At 44.5% G+C, this 27448-nt stretch overlaps 1 protein-coding gene and 1 pseudogene across 1 annotated transcript in view; one reads left to right on the top strand and one right to left on the bottom strand.

Annotated features, from left to right (window-relative positions):
* The window catches only part of LOC126196964 (disco-interacting protein 2), a 667247-nt gene that overhangs the window by 49222 nt on the left and 590577 nt on the right, over positions 1 to 27448 (top strand).
* On the bottom strand, positions 12257 to 12374 carry LOC126207027 (5S ribosomal RNA; annotated as a pseudogene).

Below are 27448 nucleotides of genomic sequence, written 5' to 3' on the forward strand. Positions count from 1 at the left end.
CTTTCCGATAAATTACAGGCACGGCGCTGGAGAGGAGTCTTTTAGAACACAGCGCGCGAATGCCGGCCTGCGACGGGTTTACCGTGTAATAACAGGCACCGTGGACTGCAGCTCGAAATACTGTCATTTTTCTGTTGGTAATTACAGAGCTGATAGTGAAGTTCGCCACTTCATTTGCAATTGCTGTAACTACGCCTGCTCAGAACCTTTCCCCGTAGCTTCCATCTAAAAATTACTGAGTGCTGGACAATGACCGTGTCGCATGCAGTTCTTGCGTCGGCGACTCGATAGCAAAATGAGTCACAGAAGGAAATGACCAACCCATTTTATATAACCCTTATTAGTATAATTCTTAAACCTGAAAATGAAAGAGGTAACATTCGTTTAATAATTTTTTTTTAAATTTATAGTCTTTCGAGTACACCCCAAGCAGCCGTTCACGTAAATCAATCAGAATTACATACGACTGGTAGAGAAAACGAACCAGACTAACAGAACAAACACTAATGACGATGCGAAAAACAAAGGCAAAAAATTTGAAATAATATATTCGAAATTTCACATATTTATGTGGTTTACGTCTGGTAGCTGTAATCTCTCTTTTTCGATTCCGTTATGAAGGATTTTGGTTGTCAATAATGTTGTCACAGACATTGGTAAGTCGTATCCTAACAACATCCGTTAAGAATTCTGACGTGACGACCCACTGGTTGAAGCAGCCAGAAAGTGTGTGATTTGTGTCTTGCATTACGCTGCAGCCACGAGGCAGAGATGGTGCTACGCTTACGCTGTGTATTTACTGTACAAAGTGACTCTGCTTTAACTTCAACCTAGCTGTGGTAACTGTAAATTTCCGTACACGATTGCACATGGGTCCATGGCATCAGCGTCTGGTTTGTAGAACTGGTGTGCTATGCGAGTAGGATTTTCCTTCAGTTGTGTGGGAACCTTGTTCTTTGACTCATTCCGAATCCTCCTCCTGTAAATAGGCAATAGGTTCAAATGGTTCAAATGGCTTTGAGCACTATGGGACTCAACATCTGAGGTCATCAGTCCCCTAGAACTTAGAACTACTTAAACCTAACTAACCTAAGGACATCACACACATCCATGCCCGAGGCAGGATTCGAACCTGCGACCGTAGCGGTCGCGCGGTTCCAGACTGAAGCGCCTAGAAGTTCCAGACTTAAGCGCCTAGAACCGCTCGGCCACTCCGGCCGGCAGGCAATAGGTACTCCGCCGAAATGTGTGTACAGTCTGCTGTCCCTAAGATTACGATTTTCTTTATATATATCTCCAATTGTGCTGCAGATGATAATTCATTCTCAAGCTGCAGCTTCGTAATCATTGCGAGGAATTTGTGAACATGACGTAATAACTTACAGAGTATGGTTAAGCAGTGGGTAGAGTACTCAAGTCGTATTCGGGAGTAAAGGGTTTCGGCTAACCTAGTTTCTGTAAGTCAATTCTGATGAATGCCTGACTAATTTCCTCGCAAGGACAGCTGTCGATTCCTTCACATGTCCTCCTACATCTACGTCTATACTGATTGTAGAGTGAATGGCAGACGATACTTATTGTATCTTATATTAAGATTTCTCCCCAATCATCTACAGATCACTCGTAAGAAGAATGACTTCTTCTGTGCCTAAGGATATTCTTAGTTTCTGTCCCGAAAGACGCGTTTTGAGCTTTTGTAAACAGATTCTAGCGACATGTACAACGTCTTCCTTCGCGTGTCTGCCAGTTAAGATTCTTCAGCATTTCTGTTACAGTATCTCGCCAGTCAGTCAAGCCTGTGACCATTCGCTCTACGCCCTGTTTTACCACTTACAAAATTTCTCATAGGAAACAGCATCAAGTACGAAATTCCACGATTACAGTTAATACCGTCCGCTACGTTATTAATACGTGGGGCACAACCATACATTACTCCAATATCTAGGTAACAGTCCATGAGAACGTTCTGAGTCCCGAGTCCCACCAGTCAAGAAATTTCCGATCGATTGCAATTGTCTTGGTTAGATATTCCATTGCTACGTAATGTATTATTTCAGAAGGTAATCCTTGCACCACCGAGCTTGTGCTGTTTCTAAAAACGCCGCTTCCGAAGGGTCTACGAACCTCTTCTTCTTCCTTTTTGAGACTGAGAGAAGTCGTTGTCACGCATTCAGTATGATTTATATTCTTGTGGTTAGTTGGTGACCCGCATAATATTGAACTTATCTTGTTAGCTGAAAACGGTTGTTAATTCCTCAGCATTGTTTATAACTAACACGATGCACCATTGATCGCACAGTTGATTGGTTAAAGCAACTGTGGCACAAAATATTTGAAAATGGGTCCTCTAGTGATAGTACGGCTGTGCTTCAACAACAAGAGAAACAACATAACTGGAAAATGAGTTGTGAAAATGTTCGTACTCGAGTGACTGTTAAAGAGGTTCCCGAATAGTCAGTGTAACTGGTATCTGATATCGACCATCAGTTTTCTCTTCTTGAACTGCTTGCGCTTACACTTGAAGACGAAGTGCCGCGCGCCTGCTTCCAAGTGGCAGAACACTCTTCGACTACTGTAACAGCATACCGCAAGCGCCAGAGTGCAGCTTCAAACTCGCTCTTGTTGACTCACTTAGAAGCGCAAACTTGGGAAATTGCGCTATCGACGGACCACTACCAACCGGAGTGAGGGATCGGTTTAAATTCCTTGTTGAAAGCAGTGCCAGTTTCTGCTGACAGTTCATCAGTGGCCGGCGTGTTGCTCAGTGAAAGCCTTTTCTCTTTCATAATACCCAAAATTTTTAGAAGCATGACCATCAGAGCATTTAGACTAAAAGATGAAAGTAGAAGCATAACTGATAATTAACCTTCTAAAAATGAAATACACTCCTGTAAATGGAAAAAAGAACACATTGACACCGGTGTGTCAGACCCACCATACTTGCTCCGGACACTGCGAGAGGGCTGTACAAGCAATGATCACACGCACGGCACAGCGGACACACCAGGAACCGCGGTGTTGGCCGTCGAATGGCGCTAGCTGCGCAGCATTTGTGCACCGCCGCCGTCAGTGTCAGCCAGTTTGCCGTGGCATACGGAGCTCCATCGCAGTCTTTAACACTGGTAGCATGCCGCGACAGCGTGGACGTGAACCGTATGTGCAGTTGACGGACTTTGAGCGAGGGCGTATAGTGGGCATGCGGGAGGCCGGGTGGACGTACCGCCGAATTGCTCAACGCGTGGGGCGTGAGGTCTCCACAGTACATCGATGTTGTCGCCAGTGGTCGGCGGAAGGTGCACGTGCCCGTCGACCTGGGACCGGACCGCAGCGACGCACGGATGCACGCCAAGACCGTAGGATCCTACGCAGTGCCGTAGGGGACCGCACCGCCACTTCCCAGCAAATTAGGGACACTGTTGCTCCTGGGGTATCGGCGAGGACCATTCGCAACCGTCTCCATGAAGCTGGGCTACGGTCCCGCACACCGTTAGGCCGTCTTCCGCTCACGCCCCAACATCGTGCAGCCCGCCTCCAGTGGTGTCGCGACAGGCGTGAATGGAGGGACGAATGGAGACGTGTCGTCTTCAGCGATGGGAGTCGCTTCTGCCTTGGTGCCAATGATGGTCGTATGCGTGTTTGGCGCCGTGCAGGTGAGCGCCACAATCAGGACTGCATACGACCGAGGCACACAGGGCCAACACCCGGCATCATGGTGTGGGGAGCGATCTCCTACACTGGCCGTACACCACTGGTGATCGTCGAGGGGACACTGAATAGTGCACGGTACATCCAAACCGTCATCGAACCCATCGTTCTACCATTCCTAGACCGGCAAGGGAACTTGCTGTTCCAACAGGACAATGCACGTCCGCATGTATCCCGTGCCACCCAACGTGCTCTAGAAGGTGTAAGTCAACTACCCTGGCCAGCAAGATCTCCGGATCTGTCCCCCATTGAGCATGTTTGGGACTGGATGAAGCGTCGTCTCACGCGGTCTGCACGTCCAGCACGAACGCTGGTCCAACTGAGGCGCCAGGTGGAAATGGCATGGCAAGCCGTTCCACAGGACTACATCCAGCATCTCTACGATCGTCTCCATGGGAGAATAGCAGCCTGCATTGCTGCGAAAGGTGGATATACACTGTACTAGTGCCGACATTGTGCATGCTCTGTTACCTGTGTCTATGTGCCTGTGGTTCTGTCAGTGTGATCATGTGATGTATCTGACCCCAGGAATGTGTCAATAAAGTTTCCCCTTCCTGGGACAATGAATTCACGGTGTTCTTATTTCAATTTCCAGGAGTGTAAATCGATGTGGCTGCTGTCTCACTGTAATCATAAATAACCACAAAGACTAATACCTACTTCGGTGATGGCATGAGAAGGTTATAAATTCAAATAGGACAGGCAATCGAGTGAAAGAAGTGAACAGCTTTTTGTTCTATAAATGAAGCTGAGTAAAATTGGGTCACATTTTTATGATAGAGAACTGCTAATTGAAAAAAAGCACAGTAATCATACTGGAAGAATGTGTAGATTGTATACCAGTCAGGTTCCTCTAAGATTATGCTGATAAAATAGCTCCATATTTAGCAGTTATATATAACCACTCGCTCACAGAAAGATCCGTACCTAAAGACTGGAAAATTGCTCAAGTCACACCAATACCCAAAAGGGAAGTACGAGTAATCCGCTGAATTACGGGCCTATATCACTATCGTCGATTTGCAGTAGGGTTTTGGAGCATATACTGTATTCGAACATAGTGAAGTACCTCGAAGTAAACGATTTATTGACTCATAGTCAGCACGTATTCAGAAAATATCGTTCATGTGAAACACAACCAGCTCTTTATACTCATGAAGTAGTAAGTGCTATCGACAGGGGATGTCAAATTGATTCCATATTTTTAGATTTCCAGAAGGCTTTCGACACCGTTCCTCACAAGCGTCTTCAAACCAAACTGCGTGCCTACGGAGTATCGCCTCAGCTGTACGACTGGATTCGTGATTTCCTGTCAGAAAGGTCACAGTTCGTAGTAATAGACGGAAAGTCATCAAGTAAAACAGAAGTAATATTCGGCGTTCCCTAGGGAAGTGTTATAGGCCCTCTATGTTCCTGATCTATATTAACGACATAGGAGACCATCTGAGTAGCCGTCTTAGATTGTTTGCAGATGATGCTGTCATTTACCGTCTTGTAAAGTCATCAGACGATCAAAACGACTTGCAAAATGATTTAGATAAGATATCTGTATGGTGAGAAAAGTGGCAATTGACCATGAACAAGGAAACGTTTGAACTTATTCACATGAGTACTAAAAGAAATCAGCTAAATTTCGATTATGCGATAAGTCACAAATCTGAAGGCTGTAAATTCAACTAAATACTTAGGCATTACAATTACAAATAACCTAAATTGGAACGCTCACACAGATAATATTGTGGGTAGAGCAAACCAAAGACTGCGATTTATTGGCAGAACACTTAGAAGGTGCAACAGGTCTGCTAAAGAGACTGCTTACACCACGCTTGTCCGCCCTATTCTGGAGTATTGCTGTGCGGTGTGGGATCCTCGCCATGCGGGACTGACGGATGACATCGAAACAGTACAAAGAAGGGCTGCTCGTTTTGTATTATCGCGAAATAGGGGAGATAGCGTCACAGACATGATATGTGAATTGGAGTGACAATCATTAAAACAAAGGCGTTTTTCGTTGCGACGGGATCTTCTCATGAAATTTCAATCACCAGTTTTCTCCTCCGATTGCGAAAACATTCAGTTGGCACCCACCTACATAGGGAGAAATGATCATCACGATAAAATAAGAGAAATCAGGGCTCGCACAGAAATATTTAAGTGCTCTTTTTTTCCCCGCGTGCCGTTCCAGAGTGGAACGGTTAAGTGACAGCTTGAAAGTGGTTCATTGATCCCTCTGCGAGGCACTTTATTGTGAATAGCAGAGTAATCACGTAGATGTGGATGTAGAAGTCGCTGTGGCATCACGAAAGACAAGGCAGCACCACTGAATAAAAGCGAAAAAAAAAATGGTAAGCCCCATCGCCGCGCGTTGTGGCCACGCGGTTAAAGGCGCTATGTTACGGATTGCGCGGGACTTCCCGCTAGAGGTTCGAGTCCTTCCTCGGGCACGGGTGTGTGTGTTTGTGTCGTTTTTAGCGTAAGTTAATTTAAGTAACGTGTAAGGCTAGGGAGCCGTATTTATAAGAGATTAGTCATAAAACTTCGACCATTACTTCGAAGTAACAAAGTTACGGAGTTTATTGTTGTTGGTACAAGTCTATAGTTTCTGGTACACGTGGAAATCCCCGCGCTGCAGCAGCATAGCATGCCGCTAGATAGTCTAAACACAATGGCGCATTCCATTAATGAACTGCAGTATCGTACGGCAAAATTCGTTTTCGGCAGCAATGGAAATATTGCAGCTGTGGCAGGCCATTGTAGATGAGTTTGTAAGCCACGTAATCGCCAGGGACGAGCGCTGAGTGTATCGCTTGGCCCCTAGGCGGAGCAAAGCAAGCAGTTTGCTGTAGCCTTTAGCAATAAACAAACGATTTTACAGTTACAGTATTTAGTTGCTGTCAAAGTTTAATACAGCTTACATCGCTGATCCCTGTAATGGGAAAAAAATTAAAGTCCACAGTAAGTTAATGAAATAGGAATACCTGGCATTTCGAGATCCAGAAGGTCTGTACCTGTCACGGGATGCGTCAGTGCTACTTAATAATTACGAGACCAAGTTCAGTGTCACTCACGACATAGGTTATTGCACCGCAGATATTCTGATGAAATGATTCAGTCTTGTCACATACACTGCTTCAGACATTAATCGAGTGCATTCCACATCGTGTTGAGGCACTTCTGTGCGCTCGCACGGCCCTACACGATATTAGGCAGGTGTACAAGTATCTTTGTCTATTCAGTATTTTATATATATATAATCTCCCCATTACTACTCAATACGGTAAAGTGGCACAAGTTGCCCACTTCAGATATCTGGGAGAGATAATCCAACCATGGGTACTGAACTCAATAACCAATAAAGATAGAATCTCCGGATTACAAAAAACATATAAGCTGACATGGAATCACTATAATAAGAAATCTATTTTTGTCAATGCGAAACTAAGGCATTACTACATAGTAGCCCTACCAGAAGCACTTTATTCTGCAGAAACTACAGTAATTCATGGTCATACTAAGATCAGAGAGATTGAAAAGCAGGAAAGAAAAATTCTGAGGAAAATATATGGACCAGTGTTTCGGGAAGGAATTTGGATGAAGAGGCCAACGAGAGATATTTACAAAGATATAGAAACAATAACAGACACCATTAGAAAGAGAAGGATGAAATTTTATGGACATATCAGCAGGATGAATAAAAGGAGACACACAAGACAACATAGTAAACAAGAGCAAAAAAAGGGAAAACAGAAACACACACTTAAACAAGAACATACAGAGAACAGAACGGGAAAAAGATGGTCGGAAGAACGCAAGAGAGAACACAGAACACAATGAACGTATGAAGAGTTGGGAAGAACGAAGAAAGAAGAAGAAATCATGACTACTCAATTTCAATCGCTCTCTCTCTCTCTCTCTCTCTCTCTCTCTCTCTCTCTCTCTCTCTCTCTCTCTCTCTCCCTCTATATATATATATATATATATATATATATATATATAGTGTGTGTAGAGAGATACTTAGCCGAGAAAGACTTACTAAGCATCTCAACATGACAAGTGGCATTGAAGCGGACATATATCGGGCGCGCGTACAACTATATGATATGGAGAAATTTTTAGCTTAATTTTGACAAATGCGTTTCTGAAATACTACTACGCTGTATATGACTGAATTAGGTATTAACGGTGCTATGTGTTTCCCTATTCGTCAGATGTAATGAGATAGGAATTAGTGTGGGGGAGGGAGGCGATTTGGAAAAGAAAGGCTTCTTTGGCAAATCTGGGTGCACCGATGTAACATGCATTAAAAAGGATAGAACTTATATTTGAAGATTTTTCATGTGTTTTAATGTTTCAACGGTATACATGCAGAATCTGAAACTCAATATTTTTCAAGTGGCTGTTTCACTCCGTTTTACGGCCGTATGGGCAGTTATAAAAAAAAATATTGTCTTGAAACTTCCTGGCAGATTAAAACTGTGTGCCGGACCGAGACTCGAACTCGGGACCTTTGCCTTTCTCGGACAAGTGCTCTACCAACTGAGCTACCCAAGCACTACTCACGCCATGTCCTCACAGCTTTACTTTTGCCAGTATCTCGTCTCCTACCTTCCAAACTTTACAGAAGCTCTCCTACGAACCTGGCGATACTGGCGGAGTTAAAGCTGTGAGGACGGGGCGTGAGTCGTGCTTGGGTAGCTCAGTTGGTAGAGCACTTGCCCATGAAAGGCAAAGGTCCTAAGTTCGAGTCTCAGACCGCACACAGTTTTAATCTGCCAGGAAGTTGCATATCAGCGCACACTCTGCTGCAGAGTGAAAATCTCATTCTGGAATGTTTGTCTTATTTTGCTCCACACTACGACAGATTCAATGCCTATCAAAATCGAAGTGTATCCTTTGGGTAGGTTTAGTTGTAAAACCAGTGCCATATTCGGTTGTCGCAGCTTGTTTTTTGAGGTAACAGAAGAGATACTGAATTTAATTGATGAAAGGAGAAAATATAAAAATGCAGTAAGTGAAGCAGGCAAAAAGGAATACAAACGTCTCAAAAATTAGATCGACAGGAACTGCAAAATGGCTAAGCAGGGATGGCTAGAGGACAAATGTAAGGATGTAGAGGCTTATCTCACGAGAGATAAGATAGATACAGCCTACAGGAAAATTAAAGAGACTATGGAGAAAAGAGAACCATTTGTATGAACATCAAGAGCTCAGATGGAAACCCAGTTCTAAGCAAAGAAGGGAAAGCAGAAAGGTGGAAGGAGTATATAGAGGGTCTATATAAGGGCAATGTACTTGCGGACAATATCATGGAAATGGAAGAGGATGTAGATGAAGATGAAATGGGAGACACGATACTGCGTGAAGAGTTTGACAGAGCACTGAAAGACCTGAGTCGAAACAAGGACCCGGGAGTAGACGACATTCCATTATATCTACTGACGGCCTTGGGAGAGCCAGTCCTGACAAAACTCTACCATCTGGTGAGCAAGATGTATGAGATAGGTGAAATACCCTCAGACTTCAATAAGAATATAATAATTCCAATCCCAAAGAAAGCCGTTTTTGACAGATGTGAAAATTGCCGAACTATCAGTTTAATAAGTCAGGACTGCAAAATACTAACGCGAATTCTTAACAGACGAATAGAAAGACTATTAGAAGCCGACCTCGGGAAAGATCAGTTTGGATTCCGTAGAAATATTGGAACACGTGAGGCAATACTGAGCCTACGACTTATCTTGGAAGCTAGATTAAGGAAAGGGAAACCTACGTTTCTAGCATTTGTAGACTTAGAGAAAGCTTTTGACAATGTTGACTGGAATACTCTCTTTCAGATTCTGAAGGTGGCCGGGCTAAAATACAGGGAGCGAAAGGCTGTTTACAATTTGTACAGAAACCAAATGGCAGTTATAAGAGTCGAGGGACATGAAAGGGAAGCAGTGGTTGGGAAGGGAGTGAGATTGGTTTGTAGCCTATCCCCGATGTTATTTAATCTGTATATTGAGCAGCAGTGAAGGAAACAAAAGAGAAATTTGGAGTAGGTATTAAAATCCATGGAGAAGAAATAAAAACGTTGAGGTTTGCCGATGACATTGTAATTCTGTCAGAGACAGCAAAGGACTTGGAAGAGCAGTTGAACGGAATGGACAGTGTCTTGAAAGGAGGGTATAAGATGAACATCAACAAAAGCAAAACGAGGATAATGGAATGTAGTCGAATTAAGTCGGGTGATGATGAAGGATTTAGATGAGGAAATGAGACACTTAAAGTAGTAAAGGAGTTTTGCTATTTGGGGAGCAAAATAACTGATGATGGTCGAAGTAGAGAGGATATAAAATGTAGACTGGCAATGGCAAGGAAAGCGTTTCTGAAGAAGAGAAATTTGTTAACATCGAGTATAGATTTAAGTGTCAGGAAGTCGTTTCTGAAAGTATTCGTATGGAGTGTAGCCATGTATGGAAGTGAAACGTGGACGATAAATAGTTCAGACAGGAAGAGAATAGAAGCTTTGGAAATGTGGTGCTACAGAAGAATGCTGAAGATTAGATGGGTAGATCACATAACTAATGAGGAGGTATTGAATAGAATTGGGGAGAAGGGATGTTTGTGGCACAACTTGACTAGAAGAAGGGATCAGTTGGTAGGACATGTTCAAGGGATCACCAATTTAGTATTGGAGGACAGCGTGGAGGGTAAAAATCGTAGAGGGAGACCAAGAGATGAATACACTAAGCAGATTCAGAAGGATTTAGGTTGCAGTAGGTGCTGGGAGATGAAAAAGCTTGCACAGGATAGAGTAGCATGGAGAGCTGCATCAAACCAGTCTCAGGACTGAAGACCACAACAACAACAACAACAACCAAAGCTGTGTGACAGCTCCTCGTAATGAAGTCACGGCATCCTCTTGGGGGGCTACCTGCCGACGTGGGAGTGAGCGCCGGCGGTGTGCCGTGGCCCGGCGTGCCCTGCCGGTTGCGCCAGCGCCGCGCCGGTGCAGTGGCGGGAGAAAGTGAGTCGGGTCGCCGGGCGACGCGGGGCCGATCTGCGAGCGCGGTGCCGGGACAGCCGGCCTGGGCCGGACGCGCGAGTGCCAACCCGTGTCGACAAGGACGGACCCTCCTCCACGACAAGGACGCCGCGCACAGGCGACGCGGCGCCTCCGGCCGACCGTGCGCCGCGGTGACGCGCCGAGATGCGTGCCGCCGCCTCGTACGACACGGTTTTCGGCTTTGCCCTTCCTCGCCCTCCTGCTGGCGGGTTTCCCCCCTTTCAGTTTTACTTGCCGGAGGCGCCGTTGCCGAGCTGCCGCGGTGTCGACCTACGACAGGATGCCCTCCTTGCACGGAGACTGGCCCCTCAGTTTGCCTCAAGTACACTCAGAGTGCGCCAACCGTGACCAAGGACTCGACCCTTTTAAGCGAACACTGTCGCAACATCGGTTTCATTTAACCTGAAAACATTTCTCTTTTCCTTAGCTGGTATCGCACGACGTTTCGCTTTATCATATTGGTGTTTGGATTTCGCGCCAAGCAATTAGCATGTTGTTAAGTAGTGCGGAATCGTTCCTTTCGACCGACCTCTAAGCTTCCGAGGCGTGAAGCGAATCTCACTCGCAGCCGCGACGAGAATCTGTGCAGCGCTGTGCGACGCGTGATACCAAGTACGCGACGTATTGCTGTACCGGTTTACTAGGAGACTGAGATTCATTGGAAGAATCCCAAGGAAATGCAGTCCGAAAACAAAGGAAGTAGGTTAAAGTACACTTGTTCGCCCACTGCTTGAATACTGCTCACCGGTGTGAGGTTCGTACCAGATAGGGTTGATAGAAGAGAAAGAGAAGATCCAACGGAGAGCAGCGCGCTTCGTTACAGGATCATTTAGTAATCGCGAAAGCGTTGCGGAGATGATAGTCCAGTGGAAGACTCTGCAGGAGAGACGCTCAGTAGCTCGTTACGGGCTTTTGTTGAAGTTTCGAGAACATACCTTCACCGAGGAGTCAAGCAGTATATTGCTCCCTCCTACGTATATCTCGCGAAGAGACCATGAGGATAAAATCAGAGAGATTAGAGCCCACCCAGAGGCATACCGATAATCCTTCCTCCCACGAACAATACGAGACTGGAATAGAAGGGAGAACCGATAGAGGTACTCAAAGTACCCTACGCCACACACCATCAGGTGGCTTGCCGAGTATGGACGCAGACGTAGATGAAACATTTATTTGGGGAGCTGGCTTAATTGTTACGCTAGTACACCTGTAAAGTCTGTCTAAATGAAGATGAACAACCTTTCTTTGACTCGCGAGACAGGGTTACTATTCCCACTACTCTAAAGAACTAAACTCCGACCGAACAGGCCTCGGAAGGTCCAACGGGCACCGATAGGCCGCCGTGTCATCCTCAGCCCACAGGCGTCAATGGATGCTGCTACGGAGGGGCATGTGGACAGCACACCGCTCTCCCGACCGTATGTCAGATTCCGAGACCGGAGCCGCTACTTCTCTATCAAGTAGCTCCTCAGTTTTCCTCACAAGGGCTGAATACACCCCGTTTGCCTACAGCGCCCGGCAGCCCGGATGGTCACCCATTCAAGTGCTAGCCCAACCCGACAGTGCTTAACTTCGGTGATCTGACTGGAACCGGTGTGACGACTGCGGCAAGGCCGTTGGCCACTACTCTGAAGACTGTGTTGCGACTACTTGAATGGAACGTGTACGCCGCCGACACTTTATTCGCTGCCTTCAACTGGCCCTTCAGCGGTACCTGCTGTCATCTACACAACAAAATAGCAGTATCATTCAATGCAAAAGACACACAAAAACACAATATTCAAATTTCGGCTTAAGAAATGCTTCAGCTAAACCTCGCAAAGTAAACTTCGTTCAGTGAACGCTGCCTGGAGCTAATGGCCGCACGCTGTGATGAAAGATGTCCCTAAATATCAAGCTCTTGAGCAGCTACGAAAGGCATCCATCGCTAAGAAAAACCGGGAGATTACTAAACACAATTCTACCTCCATGCACGGAAACGCACTTCCTGTTCTTGCACTCTTTCCGTGTGTGTGTGCGCGTGTGTGCGCTTTTTTTTTAAGGATCACCAACTCTCAAGTCAAGTGAAGACGTTAAAACACCAACTCCGCACTATGGTCCGCAGCTCGTGGTCTAGGAGCTAGCGTTGCTGCCTCTGGACCACAGGGCCCCAAGTTCTATTCCCGGCTGGTTTGGGAATTTTCTCTATCCGAGGACTGGGTGTTTGTGTTCTCCTCATCATTTCATCATCATCAGCATCATCATCATTTGTGAGAGTGTGTAGACTGGATTGTGAAAAGAAAATGAACTGTGTAAAAATTGGGACTTCGTACGGGCGCTGATGACCGCGCAGTTGAGCGCCCCACAAACCAATCATCATCATCATCATCATCATCATCATCATCATCCTCACTCTCACTATAGGGCCCGTGCCTTCAGTCCTATGAGGGTTGTCAAGCGAACCCTGATTGATTTCGTGAGCTCCAAACAGTTCGATGTAAACTGTTTCAACATTTATGACCTTAGACGATCAGAATGATTACCCGCGTGAAGGTACAGTAGTTGCATTTGCCGATTCTCGCTCACATTAATACACTAAACGACAAAATACTGCTTCTCGCCAGGGCTTTTTCAACTGTTGCTAGCAACCGTCGGTCATCCAAGGAAAACGACTAACCTTTAAGCTGCAACCCATTTAGGAAGATTGTGGAAAAAGTTAATGTAAAATCTGTATCGCAAGCCTGTGATCAGGCTATTGGCGTGACTCTAGCTGGAGCAGAATCCGTTTTTCGTACACTCTTACCGCCTTCTACGGGAAAGACCCCTGGTAATCGTTTGATGGGAGGATGCGTGGACCTGAGGCCGTCCTGGAGGGACTGGAACGATGCCACATGTGGTAAGTGACACATGAAGATCCTTGGGCTGGCGGGAGAGCTATATCCTGATCCTTTCTTTCTTTCTTTTGAGCTCTTCCTAATTTAGCCACTGAACCACCAAGCAACAAAATAGGCAAAACACTAGGATATGCTGAAATCTAATTGTTACATGATTAGACACATCCTTACGATAAGTCCAATCTGTAAACCATGAACTTCTACGGAATGGGTGGGAGTGTGGTGGGGTATAGCGAATAGATTGCATAATATAGGACTACGGACGTCTCTGGCATTGTGTTCCTTCTGCCTGTTCTCTACTCCACGCTTTACATGCTCTCATTTTATGATCACATAACCGAGCGAGGTGGCGCAGTGGGCTCGCATTCGGGAGGACGACGGTTAAAACCCGTTTCCAACCATCCTGATTTGGTTTTCCGTGATTTCCTTAAATCGTTACAGGCAAATGCCGGGATGGTTCTTTTGAAAGGGCACGGCCTATTTCCTTCCCATCCTTCTCCATTTCTGCTCCATTTCTAATGATCTCGTTGTCGACGGGACGTTAAACAATAATCTCCCTCTTAAGATCACCGATGTATTCGGCTGTATGAGAATAAGATTCAGTCAGTTCTAGTGTAATTGATACCCGACAAAACCACATTTCATGAAGATACTGTAGCGCTAAAATGAAGAAGCTGCCTTCACCGTGTAATGGTTATCATTGCTTGTTGTTCATGCGAAGGTCTCGAGCTATATTACCGGTGTGGACCTGGGATTTTTCTGTATGCGCCCGCAGTCGTCGCCAGTTTTGTGTATACTTTTTGTGTGCTCTGATTCTTTCATTCAATCTGTAATGTGCTGCATTGTGTCTACTTTTATGACATGATAAAGCAACATTGCTGCATATTCAGTCCTTGTGATGCCAAATATTTGGTTGTTTCTTGAGCTGTTCTTGTTAACCTAACTATCGTACAGTGTCCTGCACAAATGGCAGAGAGAATTACGCCTCGTAATGTGTCACTTGGATGCGCTGATTTCACCCTTTTCAACAAATTCGGTAGCATACTTAAACGCAAGATCAGCCATGCCGTAAGCAGTGTAGTTGAACCACGAGAGGTAGCACTTCGTGTCGTTTTACGCTGTACCAAATGAACTGCGCTTTTATGGTGTCATTGTCTTCTCTTATTGATACTGATGACAAATAAGTCGGTGGCAAATAAGTCACATAAAGTGGTGTTTAAAAAATGGAAAAAATGGGAAAAAATAAGAACATTGCCGTAGGACCTATCTGTTGTTGGTGACGTGTCAATTTCTTAAAAGAAGTCTTTTTTTATTTTATTTTATTTTATTTTTTTATTTATTTAGAGGCTGCTCGGCGAAGATTGGAATGTCGTCTGAAATCTTGGCGGGCCGGAATAGTGAAAGAGACTTTCTCTGTTTCAATTTGTAATCTCTATTAGAAGAAAGAATACATAAGAGGAAGATTGAGCCCTTGGGATGAGAGCATAGGAAGGAGCTACAATCTGACACAACGATAAATGTGGTCAAAATTAATTTCAAAATTCACCGATACTGTGAAGCGATGGAATGGACTGGCTACTGCGTGCGAGGGGTGAATACAAGCTCTCTTGCTGTCCCAAGCGCTTGACGCTGTGCTTGTACAGCAGTATTAACAAGGCCCTCTAAATAAACATTAGCTGCCCGTGAACAGTTTCATCCCACCACCGTTATGCAGTCGGCATTGGGAACGTTGTGTATAATGGGTTTAATTACCAATGGGTACAAATGCATGGCGCCCGACTGGAAGCTCCGTTGTATTACTGCGAGACTATTGCCGCAATAATCTTAATTTTGATTTCGCGCGGACGCAAGACTGGTCCAGCTGGTTCGATGTACAGAACAAGGCTGATTTTTTCCTCTGATTACGACCACAATTTCAGAGTGCTAAGTGAAGCTTGTTACTAGCTTTTCAACACCGTAGGCGATTTGAAATGGGTCTTACAAGCGAGATAGGAATTATAGGGAACTTTTGAAGTGTAATGTAATTTTGTCTCGGTAGTTCACTGTATGTGAACGGAACGCTGCCTTCACATACATCTCGGTTTTATAAAACATCGTTTTCCGGTGGATACGTTTATCGAGAAGTGATAGCAGGGGGCCTACCTGCGCTCACTGTGCAACAATACCGGCGTGCTGGAGCTCCTGACGAATGGCTTTCCAATAATTTGTTCAAATTGCTTTATGGCTACAGCTTTAGGATAACAACACTTTGTGTCAAAGATTTAACGCTGCAGGAATGCACATAGCCGTACCTTGTTACTATCCGATAGTCAATTCTTGTTTGCTTCAACAAGTTCGATGTTACACAGTTTATAAAATAAAATGTACAGACTTCTCTAGGGGTGGAAACTAACAGAAAGTGCTGAGCGTGACAGTGAAGTCCATCATCCCCGTACTCGCCAGTGAGAGTTGGGCACAATGCTGGAACCCAGCGTTACTGTCCTGCCCAAAAAACAGTTTGTGGCAAGGGGGGGGGGGGTGTCTGCCACTTGATACTGATCAGCAAATGATGTTTTATTGTAAATAGTTGATGAATTCTTATGCAGTGCGATGTTGTGTTGCATTAGAGTTGTTACGATTGCTGATGTAGCTGAAGGCCAGCGAGATTATGAAATACGATTCCTACACACATCGTACTGCATTGGAATAGCTACAATGGGGCCCGAACTGGAACATCCTCATCCCAGGTACAAGTCACCATCGATAGTCCCTCAAGCCTTTACTGTGGAACAGGGGGGGGGGGGGGGGGGAGGACTAGGGAACTACGGAGATCTTTTGTGATCAATCCAGGACATTAGAACCCTTTCCGCTGATCAGAAAATACACTCTTATCACTGCTACTGCACTTGCTACGAGAAAACAGTAAATGAGTTTACATCCTCCAACAAGATTCGGACTGGCTAGTTGCAGGTCATCTAATTAAATTAATACCGAAACATCGATAGTCACATCAGTGGTAACACCCGTAATATTGCGAAATTTGTTCCATGTATCAAATTATTCGGCGAATGATAGTGCACAAGGGGCGGGTGTTCTTTTAGTAGAGTTATTACACCATGGGTCGGTTAGTGCGAGACTACTAATCCAAAGGTTCAGGCTCAACACTCAGTCCGCTGTAGGATTTCTATGTGCCACTTACTGCTCATTTCTCCACTTTCTACATGTGTAGAATGCACAGTTGTACCGGGTTCAGACTCCACGTTAAACTGTATGTGTGACCTTAAACCCCCCCCCCTCACACACGCACACACACCACCCCTCTATAACTGACAGAGTTTAAATGTCGAGTGAAGAAGAGGTGTGCCACCTCCAAGAGTTCCATGCCTAATAAGACAGTGTGGTGTTGTAACCAGTCTTCATGTTCACAACCGTTTTGTCTTAGATCTCAGAGTTTTGTGTTACCGTAATGCAAAAGAACTGTCATCATGATGGAAAAAGAGCCACTGATTTTTTTTTTCCTCGTGTGACACTGCGTACTTTCCTTAACGACATTTCGACAGTAAAATGAGGAGTATTCTGATACTGCAGATGTTAATTTTGTCTTACCATTCTTAATGATGAACACTGCCTGTTTTGTAACGACTCATTCGGGTAGAAACTGTAAACAGGCCGTTTGCAATCTTTCGATATGCACGTCCACCTCCAGAGTTAGACGCTGCTAGAGAGGCATTGCGCATTCCGGGGAGATTTACTGTTGAAATTCGAAGAGCGTGCTTTCCACGAAGAGTGAGGTATTTATTACTCCCTTCCGCATGCTGCTTGCGGAATGACCACGACGAGATAATCAGAAGAATTTGAGCACAAGCACACGCTTAAACATCACCATGTGCGAAACGACCAGGAAACACGAGCGGTGGAGTGACTCCAGAAATATCTTCCACTGCACACCGTTAGGTTGTTTGCAGGGTTTCATTGTTATCCCATTTGCCAGCTTTCGAACTGCTACAGTCTTAAAACCACACTGTGCGCAAAGGAACTTTCTTTTTGCTGTCGACGCTTGGTATGCGATGCTAGTGAAAATAGCGGAACGTGGATGGAGTTTATTGGAAATATGCACAGGAAAATTAAATATTTTTTCCTTACTTGCATGCCGCAGAGTCCACGATAGCGAGCTGTGCACTGTCAAAGTTCCCATTTTACGCGAGTGTGTACCACAGTGTCCAGGTGGCCGATGTTTTACTCACGGTGTGTCTAAATTGCTTGCGAGAGTATAAGTAAAATAAACGGCACCTTCTGTGAAATGTCTTTCTGGACATCGACTTCTTAGACATTGCTAGCTCATTGGAGTCAATTTCTTCACGCCATATTCGTTATCTCCGTCCTTGACATCATATACTTTTTGGTTTGTTCGTTATCTCCAACCTCCTATGTCTCTGACGAGTCCGATGAATCTCATGGCCCATTTATCGTAACTTCGATTTTTTTAAAATTTTTTTTTTACCGGCTTCCTAGCTCTCTTCTTATTGTGTAATTAAAAAAAATACGTGTATATCTATTTTCCGCGTGTCGGCGGAGGATGTTTTTTGAATCTTTATCATTTCCATCCTTGCCTATTGCATTCGCAAAGAACAACTACTGTTGATGTACCTTCACACGGGCTGTAATTTCTTTATTTTTCTCATCTTGATTACCTCGCGAGACGTATTTGGCGGGAGGCAGCATGTCTTCTGATTCTTCTTGGAATTTAAACCCTCGGAATTCCAGCAGTAACCGACTCTGTGGTAAACGTCGTCTCTCGTATCATTCCCGTCATTGGAGTTTCATAAGGATCTCCGTAATATTTTCGCGCTTTCTAAACAATCGCTTGGCGAAACGCGCCGCTCTTCGTTCTACCTTCTGTGTATCTTCCATTAATACAACCTGATGACGGTCCCAGACTGGCAAAAATTGGTCGAATGAGTGTTTTCTCTAAATCTAACATTTGTAATTTTGTTGAAGTTGCCATGAGAAATATCTTTTGCTTGCGATGACTAGTTTCGGACACGATGAACAGTATCAAAACATCGCCTTCATCACATGTATTGAATCATAATAGAATCAGTACTTTCCAAATAGACGCAGTCGGCAATCACGAACAACATGTATAAAATCATCTACAACATATTATCAGTACTAATTATCACGGTCCCACCATAGCCACTACTTTGCTGGGCGACTTACATTTCCTCAAGATTTTTCCTTAGAATGTCTGCCCAGCACGTGGTTTTCCTACCACCAGTATTCATTGCACTTTGTATTTTTACCGTTGTTCCTGTGTCAGAATTTTTTATCGGCAGTAACTTAATCAAAGAAAAATCGACCTCTTAGTTTATTAGTACACAATACCTTACATTTATTTTTGTTCGAAGTCAAGGTATGGATCATGTGCAGGTCTTACTGCATTAATTGAGCGATTTATGCTGATGTAGATTTGTATCTATGTTCGGCATGAAAGGGCTTCGACTCGTACAAGAAGATCACACGGCAATCGGATTTTTCAAACTTTTTACCTTTATGTTACCAGACCTTCACAACTGCGAGCAAAATATCAGTTTCCCTAAGCAGTACGTTGCAACTCTATACCGAGCGAGGTGGCGCAGTGGCTAGCACACTGGACTCGCACACGGGAGGACGATCGTTCAAACCCCGGTCCAGCCATCCATGTTTAAGTTTCCCGTGATTTCCTTAAATTGGTCCAGGCAGACATCGGCATGGTTCTTTTGAAGTAACACAGCCTTTTACCTTCCCATCATGGTACAATTCGAGCTTGTGCTCCGTCTCCAGTGACCTCGATGTCGACGGGACGTTAAACCCAATCTTCCTTCCGTTGTATCTTCCAAAAATTCTCGCGAAAATCGACTTCCGAGTTTTCTAAGTGTGCTTAAAACCCTAAAGTACTGTTGATGATTCGACAGACAGTATAGCACTGTGGTAGAACGCTCGTCTGTCATGTGGGGGGCCTGGGTTCTGTTCTCCGACGACGCCAATTTTTGGGTGCATCTTCTACGAGAATTTCGTGAAGTGTAAACTACGTAAAGACGAATGAAAAAATAAGTTTCGCGTAGCGCTCGAGCACGGAAATAGCTCATTTTAGTGTTATTTCGGTCATTATGTTTTTGGTTCTTTTCCGCTCTCTTCGAAGACCTAGGTCATTTAAATATTAAATTCATCAAATTTATGCTAAGTAACACTCATTTGTTATTTTTGTGTGGCACTAAAAAAGTGAGTTTTCAATGCAAATATAAAATCTTACATCTACAGGCATACTCCGCAAGCCACCGTACGGTGCGTGGCAGAGGGTAATCTATACCACTACTAGTCATTTCCACCAGCAAATAGAGCAAGGGAAAAACGTTTGTCCATATGCCTCCGTATGAGCCCTAATTTCTCGAATCTTATCTTCATGGTCTTTCTGCGAAATGCATGTTGGCGACAGTCGAATTGTTCAGCAGTCAGCTTCAGATGCCGATTCTCTAAATTTTTTCAGTTTTGCTTCTCGAAAAGACCGTTGCCTTCACTCCCAGGGATTCCTATTTTCGTTCCCGAAGCACTTCCGTAGCAGTTGCCTATTGTTCAAACCTACCGGTAACAAGTCTGGCAACCCGCTTCAGAATTGCTTCGATGTCTTCCTACAATCCGACCTTTTGCAGGTGCCCGGCACCCGAGCAGTACTCAAGATAGGTCGCACTATCTTCCTGTATGTGGTCCTTTACAGATGAACCACACTTTTTCAAAAACGCCAAATAATCCGAAGACGACCATTCGCCTTTCCTACTGCAGTCCCCACATGCCCGTTCCGTTTCGTACTGCTTTTCTAAGTTGCGCCCTGATATTTAAACTACGTGACTGTGTCAAGCAGGTCACGACTAATGCTGTATCTGTACATTACGGGTGTGTTTGTGTTACTCATCCCCACTACCTTACGTTTTTATACTTTACGCCGGCCGGAGTGGCCGTGCGGTTCTAGGCGCTTCAGTCTGGAACCGCGCGACCGCTAAGGTCGCATGTGCGAATCCCGCCTCGGGCATGGATGTGTGTGATGTCCTTAGGTTAGTTACGTTTACGTCGTTCTAAGTTCTAGGTGACTGATGATCTCAGATGTTAAGTCACATAGTGTTCAGAGCCATTTTTTTTTTCTACTTTACGATCCTGCTGCCATTCATTACACCAACCAGAAATTGTGTCTAGGTCATTTTATGTCAACCTACAGTCACGTATCTTCGACACCTTCCTGTGCACCACAGCATCATCAATGAACAACCGCAGACTGCTGCCCACACCGTCTGTTAGACCATTTATGTAAATAGAAAATAGCAATGGCCCTATCACACTTCCCTGGGGCACTCCTGATGTTGTCACTGTCTCCTATGAACAGTCGCCGCCGAGGAAAACGTAGTGGGTTCTTTTAGTTAAGAAGTTGGTTGGTTGGTTTTGGGGAAGGAGACCAGACAGCGTGGTCATCGGTCTCATAAGATTAGGGAAGGATGGGGAAGGAAGTCGGCCGTGCCCTTTCAGAGGAACCATCCCAGCATTTGCCTGGAGTGATTTAGGGAAATCACGGAAAACCTAAATCAGGATGGCCGGACGCGGGATTGAACCGTCGTCCTCCCGAATGCGAGTCCAGTGTCTAACCACTGCGCCACCTCGCTCGGTAGTTAAGAAGTCTCCGAGCCATTCACGTCTGGGAACCTATTTCATATGCTCACACCTTCGTTAAAAGTCTGTAATGGGGCACCGTGTCAAATGCTTTCCGAAAAGCATTTATAAAAGTTTTCTATAGTGCTTGTTTGATTTAAAAATATTAAAAATTAAATTTTTTCCATCTTTTGTGTATTTGACGGAAATGCACGTTGAATGTTTAAAAATTTGCCACAGCCAAGAATCGAGCCTGAGGAATCTACATAGTAGGCGAGCATTCTGACACAAAACCACACAGGCTGTCGAAACATCGACCTTTATTTAGCGTATTAAAGGCACTCGGAAAACTTCAAAGTCTATTTTATCGAGAATTTTCGAGAATCATATCGAACTAACTTGGGAGATTGATATATGAATCCTGAACTTCACGCACCATAAATAGTTACAAAATTGCACTGTGCTCTCCTTGTCAGCTTATTTTGCAATCATGCGCATTAAATCGGTCTGCGGATGCGGGCTACGTGGCAAATACAGTAGCAAGCGCTTGTGAAGTGAAAATGGTGCGCCTAGTCGGGATACATGCTAAGTTAAGGTCCTGTCTTGCTGCCCACCACTGCGGTATCCGTCTGACCTTCAGAAGGGCGTCCACTGACCGCTCCACGTGAGAAATGTATGTACGCTCACAGTTCCCTCGCAGTGGGCACCGCCAGCCATATACCGCTCCCCCGTCTCAGTAATTAGTGTCAGCGTCGAACGGCCAGGCGCTAGTATACGAAGTGCTCTTCAGTAATGGTTCTCCAGACTAGCAATCATTCTGAGGTTACGCAAGACCAATCGGATACGACTCAACGTGAGAGCCCAGGAACTTGCCTGCCGTGTTCGGAACACGTTTTAACGACAATTTCTGTAGTTCCTGGTGCGGTAGTCTTCACGTATTGCTCCTTACATTTCTATACCGACCGAGCCGAAGTTCCACAGTGCTTACTTAATACGGTGTAAGATGTTCCAGGTACGTAACCAGGCCGAAGATAGTATATTCTTGTTGTTGTTTAGTAAGATATGAATTATTGTACGGCAGAATACAGTTACCTGAATTTACACAGTACATCATCCAAGCCATAAATTCGTTCTCACAGATGCCTAAAAGTGATATGTAACTTGGAGCCGGCCGGAGTGGCCGAGCGGTTAAAGGCGCTACAGTCTGGAACCGCACGACCGCTACGGTCGCAGGTTCGAATCCTGCCTCGGGCATGGATGTGTGTGCTGTCCTTAGGTTAGTTAGGTTTAATTAGTTCTAAGTTCTAGGGGACTGATGACCACAGCAGTTAAGTCCCATAGTGCTCAGAGCCATTTGTAACTTGGATAGCCGCGTGATCTCAGGCGCCTTGTGACGGTTCGCGCGGCTCCCTCCGTCTGAGGTTCGAGTCTTCCCCGCAGGCGTGTGTGTGTGTGTGTGTGTGTGTGTGTGTGTGTGTGTGTTGTCCTTAGCGTAAGATAGTTTAAGTTAGACTAAAAAGTGTGTAAGCTTAGGGACCGATGGCCTCAACAATTTATCCCATAAGATCTTTTACAAATTTCCCGTTTCCAAAACTTGGTAGTCAAGGGTAAGAAAATTTACTTTAGACTATCTGTCGCAAATAATGCAGCACAGCCAAACGCAAACAGTCTCATATTAGGGAATCCAGCATCAGTTTTCCGTCCCACATTGCTTTGATGTTTTCACAAGTATAATCCAGTTACAGTTCAGACTACTCTAACAACAATGCCCATCAAACTTGGCAACTCGAGCTTTACAACACGATAGCTTTACTAGTCACCTAAACAGAAATTACACCTCCATTCGTAAGCTTCATCCATTGTGCTTACAGACGGTGGCAGTCAATTGTAAATTTGAAACCGTTCCAGAGTCTTCTTCGTAAAGAGCATAGATTTTTCCTTGTCGAAATTCAAACTATTTATTTGTTTGAAATGATGAATTTTCAGTTGACTGTGATATTAAACAATGTTATTTTCAGTTCCAATAGCAAACTTTTGCAGCTGTAATCGATATCTACTTAAGCGTCGAAAGCTGTCATAGCTGTAAAAATTCACAATTACGACGGAAAATGGAATTATCTCAAATCATTTACGTGCATTACTGTAAAAAATAAATAATATAAATTTGCAGTTGCATAGTATATCATATTACAGTGTCGGAAGTATGGCGAGAACATTTACAGTGTCACCTATGGCTTGAATTAGCAAATACTAATGTTAACAGTAAACATCCACAGATCGAAATAACATAGGAAACTGCTTGATGCAGCTAGCTAGCCAAACCCCTTGCGTTACAATTACGGGGCGATTTACAAAAGTTCGCGAAAAATATTATATCTTACCTAGAACTTATTCTAACCTTCACCTTCAACTTCAAAGTAGTCCCCCTGGCAGTGATTATACAGATTTGAAAGGTATACTGAAATTATTTCTGTATTAGTGTTGAAAGTTCGTAGTCTGGTGGTTAAATTGTGAATTAATGTTAGCCAACGACCAGCCTGTACTTCTAGAGGATGCAGACTCAATCGTCCCGAGTTAAAAACCAAATCATAGTAATACAACACGAGGGAGTGCAGTGCTCGTTGTTGTCAGAGAATAACAAATCAAACGCAGTTGTATAGATACAAGACGAACGAGTCCAATACTAGCTGCAGTCATAAAATATTATGTAAATTATCCTTACACTTGGCCACTATGAACAAGGACAATGCCAACAACGTGCAGATAATCAGTTGCGTATACAATGGGTTATATTTATTTTTAATGGATTGTCTAAACAGGAGAAGTTTTATGGCAGGTTAAAGGATCGTGAAACGTAAGTTAGGTCTTCGATAAGAGGAGTTTATTTCGTGTGTGTGTTTCAAGAAACACACAACAAACTGACAGAGAGCAAAGTTATCTGAATATTCAGTTCAACCGAGGAAGAACGACGCTAACACTGTGGGAGCTGTGGCCAGTGTTGCTGCCTCTGGATCACGGGGTCCAGGCTTCGATTCCCGGCCGGGTTGGGGATTTGATCTGCCTGGGGACTGGGTATTTGTGTTATCCTCAATATTGCATCATCATCATCATTCGTGACAGTGGCAAGATCGGACTGTGTAAAAATTGGGACTTTGTACGGTCGGTGATGACCGCGCAGTTGAACGCTCCACAAACCAAACATCCAATGTGGGAACTACAAAATTTCGCGTGGAAGGCTATATTGAGAACAACGCATCAAAATCCTTATGTGTGCAGCTTGCGAACTCAAATAATCGAAAATTACCGGTCACAATTATCAATCAGATGGGCAACACAAGTTTCATATTAGAAATACACTAATAAGCGAGCTACTCAGGATATGGATCGCACTACTGCGGACTTCGAACTTATATTTTCTCAAGACCAGTAAAGTGGGCCGAACATCATCACACGGCCGCTGGGGCGCGACACCGCAAAACTACCTTTCTAGACAGTAGACGGCCGTCGATTGAATGTAATTACTGTGCTACTTCCTACCTTACTTCAAAAAACACTGCATGGGGGACGACTCTACGTTTTTGGCAAGGTAATGGGTGAGAATTATTGCCAAATTCATGACATAGCAGGGGAAAGCACACGTAATTTCCTCCTTTTGTGTAAAAGACACACATGAAGTTGGTACTGAGGCATATGCACCAAGAAAACTATCTAGAGTGACCCTATTCTGTTGGCTGAACCATATTTTTAGAGTGAACGCAACTGACTCTCCCACACAGGTAGTATGGGTGCCTTGGTATCTTGCTCTTTGATGGTTGCATAGAAAGACTCAGTTATTCTGTCGTGACTCTTAGAGTGGCCGCCGCGTTCCTGACTACACGGGGTGCAGGCGCCAGCCAGACTTTCAAAAGCTGCAGAATGGGTCGCTGCTCGAACTCTACAAAAAACTGTTTATGTCCACAGAGGAGAAGCTGTTCGCCTAATGAGATTCACAAACTGCCTTCTACCCACAAAAGTGGTCATAAAGGAGTTTCCGGCGACAAACCGCCCCAACGTGGAGGGCACGAGGCTACCTTTCCAAGCACACAACTCCAGCATCCTTACTAAAATAACTACAAAGTAGCGACGGAAAATGAATGAATATCGCATAGCGGTATGTGACAGTAACGTTATTTGAATCACATACACTATATCAAATCTTCGCCCTTTCCACTTGATTTTCATCTTTGGGAAGAGAGGGAATTTACATAGAGCTAAGTCTGATGAGGATGGCTCGTGCAAAACAGTGGTCATCTTGTATATGTACCTTGGGTCATGTTGTTTTTAGCAAAAAAATCCTGATTGTGTAGACCGTATGTAGTATGCATTGTTATGGAGAAGCATGTAGTCGTTCAAAAACTGTTTTTGTGGACGTTTTCCCCTCATGTCCTTCACCAAATGTCTTAGAACATCGCGATATAACTATTCATCGACCACCTTACCAGGAGTTACAAGAGCTATATGAGCAGCCCCTTTCATTATATACAATCAATACTGACTTATGGTGCTCTTGTTTTTATCTACCTCTACAACCGTACCCAGCAAGCAATCGTACGTTGTATGTGGCTGTCACTTCCCCTCTTTCCTGGTAAGTCGCAAATGATTTGTGGGAAGAACGACGGTTGGTAAGCCTCTCCGCGAGCTCGAATTTTACCTTCACCCGCCTTTCCGCGAGATATGCGTAGGCAAAGGCAGTATATTAGTTGATTCCTATAGGAATTTAGGTTCTTGGAACTTCAACAGTAAATCACGCTCTGATGCAGAACTCCCGACTTGGAGCGTCTGTCACAGGAGTTCGCTAAGCACCTCTGTGACGATTTCGCGCTTACGAAGTGGCCGTGGTGAAGAGGTGTTTCATTGCACCGATTGCCGTTTGGTATCCTTCACAGACACAAACCCAATTTTCGTCTCTAGTGAGAAGCTTTGAAAGAGAGTTTGAATCGGCTTGAGGCAGTTGTTTAAGTTTCCTGCAGACATCCACGCCTTGTTGGTTCTGAGTGACTTGAAGCAGTCGAAGCACAAACTTCGCCGTAATCGTTACGTTCAATTTTTCTGACAGCATAAGTTTGCGTTTGCCATGTTTTATTCCATATGTGTTACAGAGGTTTTGAATAGTCTGGACGCCTGCGATCTTGGGTAATCATATGCCTAACGCCCTGCACATTTTTTGCTGTGATGCCAGTTAACAGTTGACCGTAAAGGTCACTGATTCATTCTACGTTCACCCGTTCTTGAAATGTTTGTAGCAGTCGCGAGTCTGAGATTATCGTAAACCATTGTTGCAAACAGCTTTTTGCAACCTTTTTACGTTTCTGCAGCGGTTTAGTTGCGTTTAACGCAAAATTTTTTACAGGCACGCTGCTCTTGAGGTCGGCCACCGCTAAACCGCAAGCTGACGAAAATACGACAGAGGGCACAGACTCACCAACAACCATCTAAACCACTTAGCATGCAGACATTTTCCACACTGATACGAGGAGGGTGTATGGGAGACACTTAACGCTGTTTCATTACCCGTAACCATTAGCGCGCATATTTCAAATTTTGGACATTTTGAATACCTCCTCGTACATTGTTGTTGTGGTCTTCAGTCCTGAGACTGGTTTGATGCAGCTCTCCATGCTACTCTATCCTGTGCAAGCTTCTTCATCTCCCAGTACTTACTGCAACCTACGTCCTTCTGAATCTGCTTAGTGTATTCATCTCTTGGTCTCCCTCTATGATTTTTACCCTCCACACTGCCCTCCAACGCTAAATTTGTGATCCCTTGATGCCTCAGAACATGTCCTACCAACCGGTCCCTTCTTCTTGTCAAGTTGTGCCACAAACTCCTCTTTTCCCCAATTCTATTCAATTCCTCCTCATTAGTTATGTGATCTACCCATCTAATCTTCAGCACTCTTCTGTAGCACCACATTTCGAAAGTTTCTATTCTCTTCTTGTCCAAATTATTTATCGTCCATGTTTCACTTCCATACATGGCTACACTCCATACAAATACTTTCAGAAACGACTTCCTGACACTTAAATCTATACTCGATGTTAACAAATTTCTCCTCTTCAGAAAGGCTTTGCTTGCCATTGCCATTAATCTTTGGAAAGAGCAGGGTAGAAGCTTCCGCCCAAGCATACT

Source organism: Schistocerca nitens, chromosome 1, assembly GCF_023898315.1.
Source record: "Schistocerca nitens isolate TAMUIC-IGC-003100 chromosome 1, iqSchNite1.1, whole genome shotgun sequence".
Classification (NCBI taxonomy): domain Eukaryota; kingdom Metazoa; phylum Arthropoda; class Insecta; order Orthoptera; family Acrididae; genus Schistocerca; species Schistocerca nitens.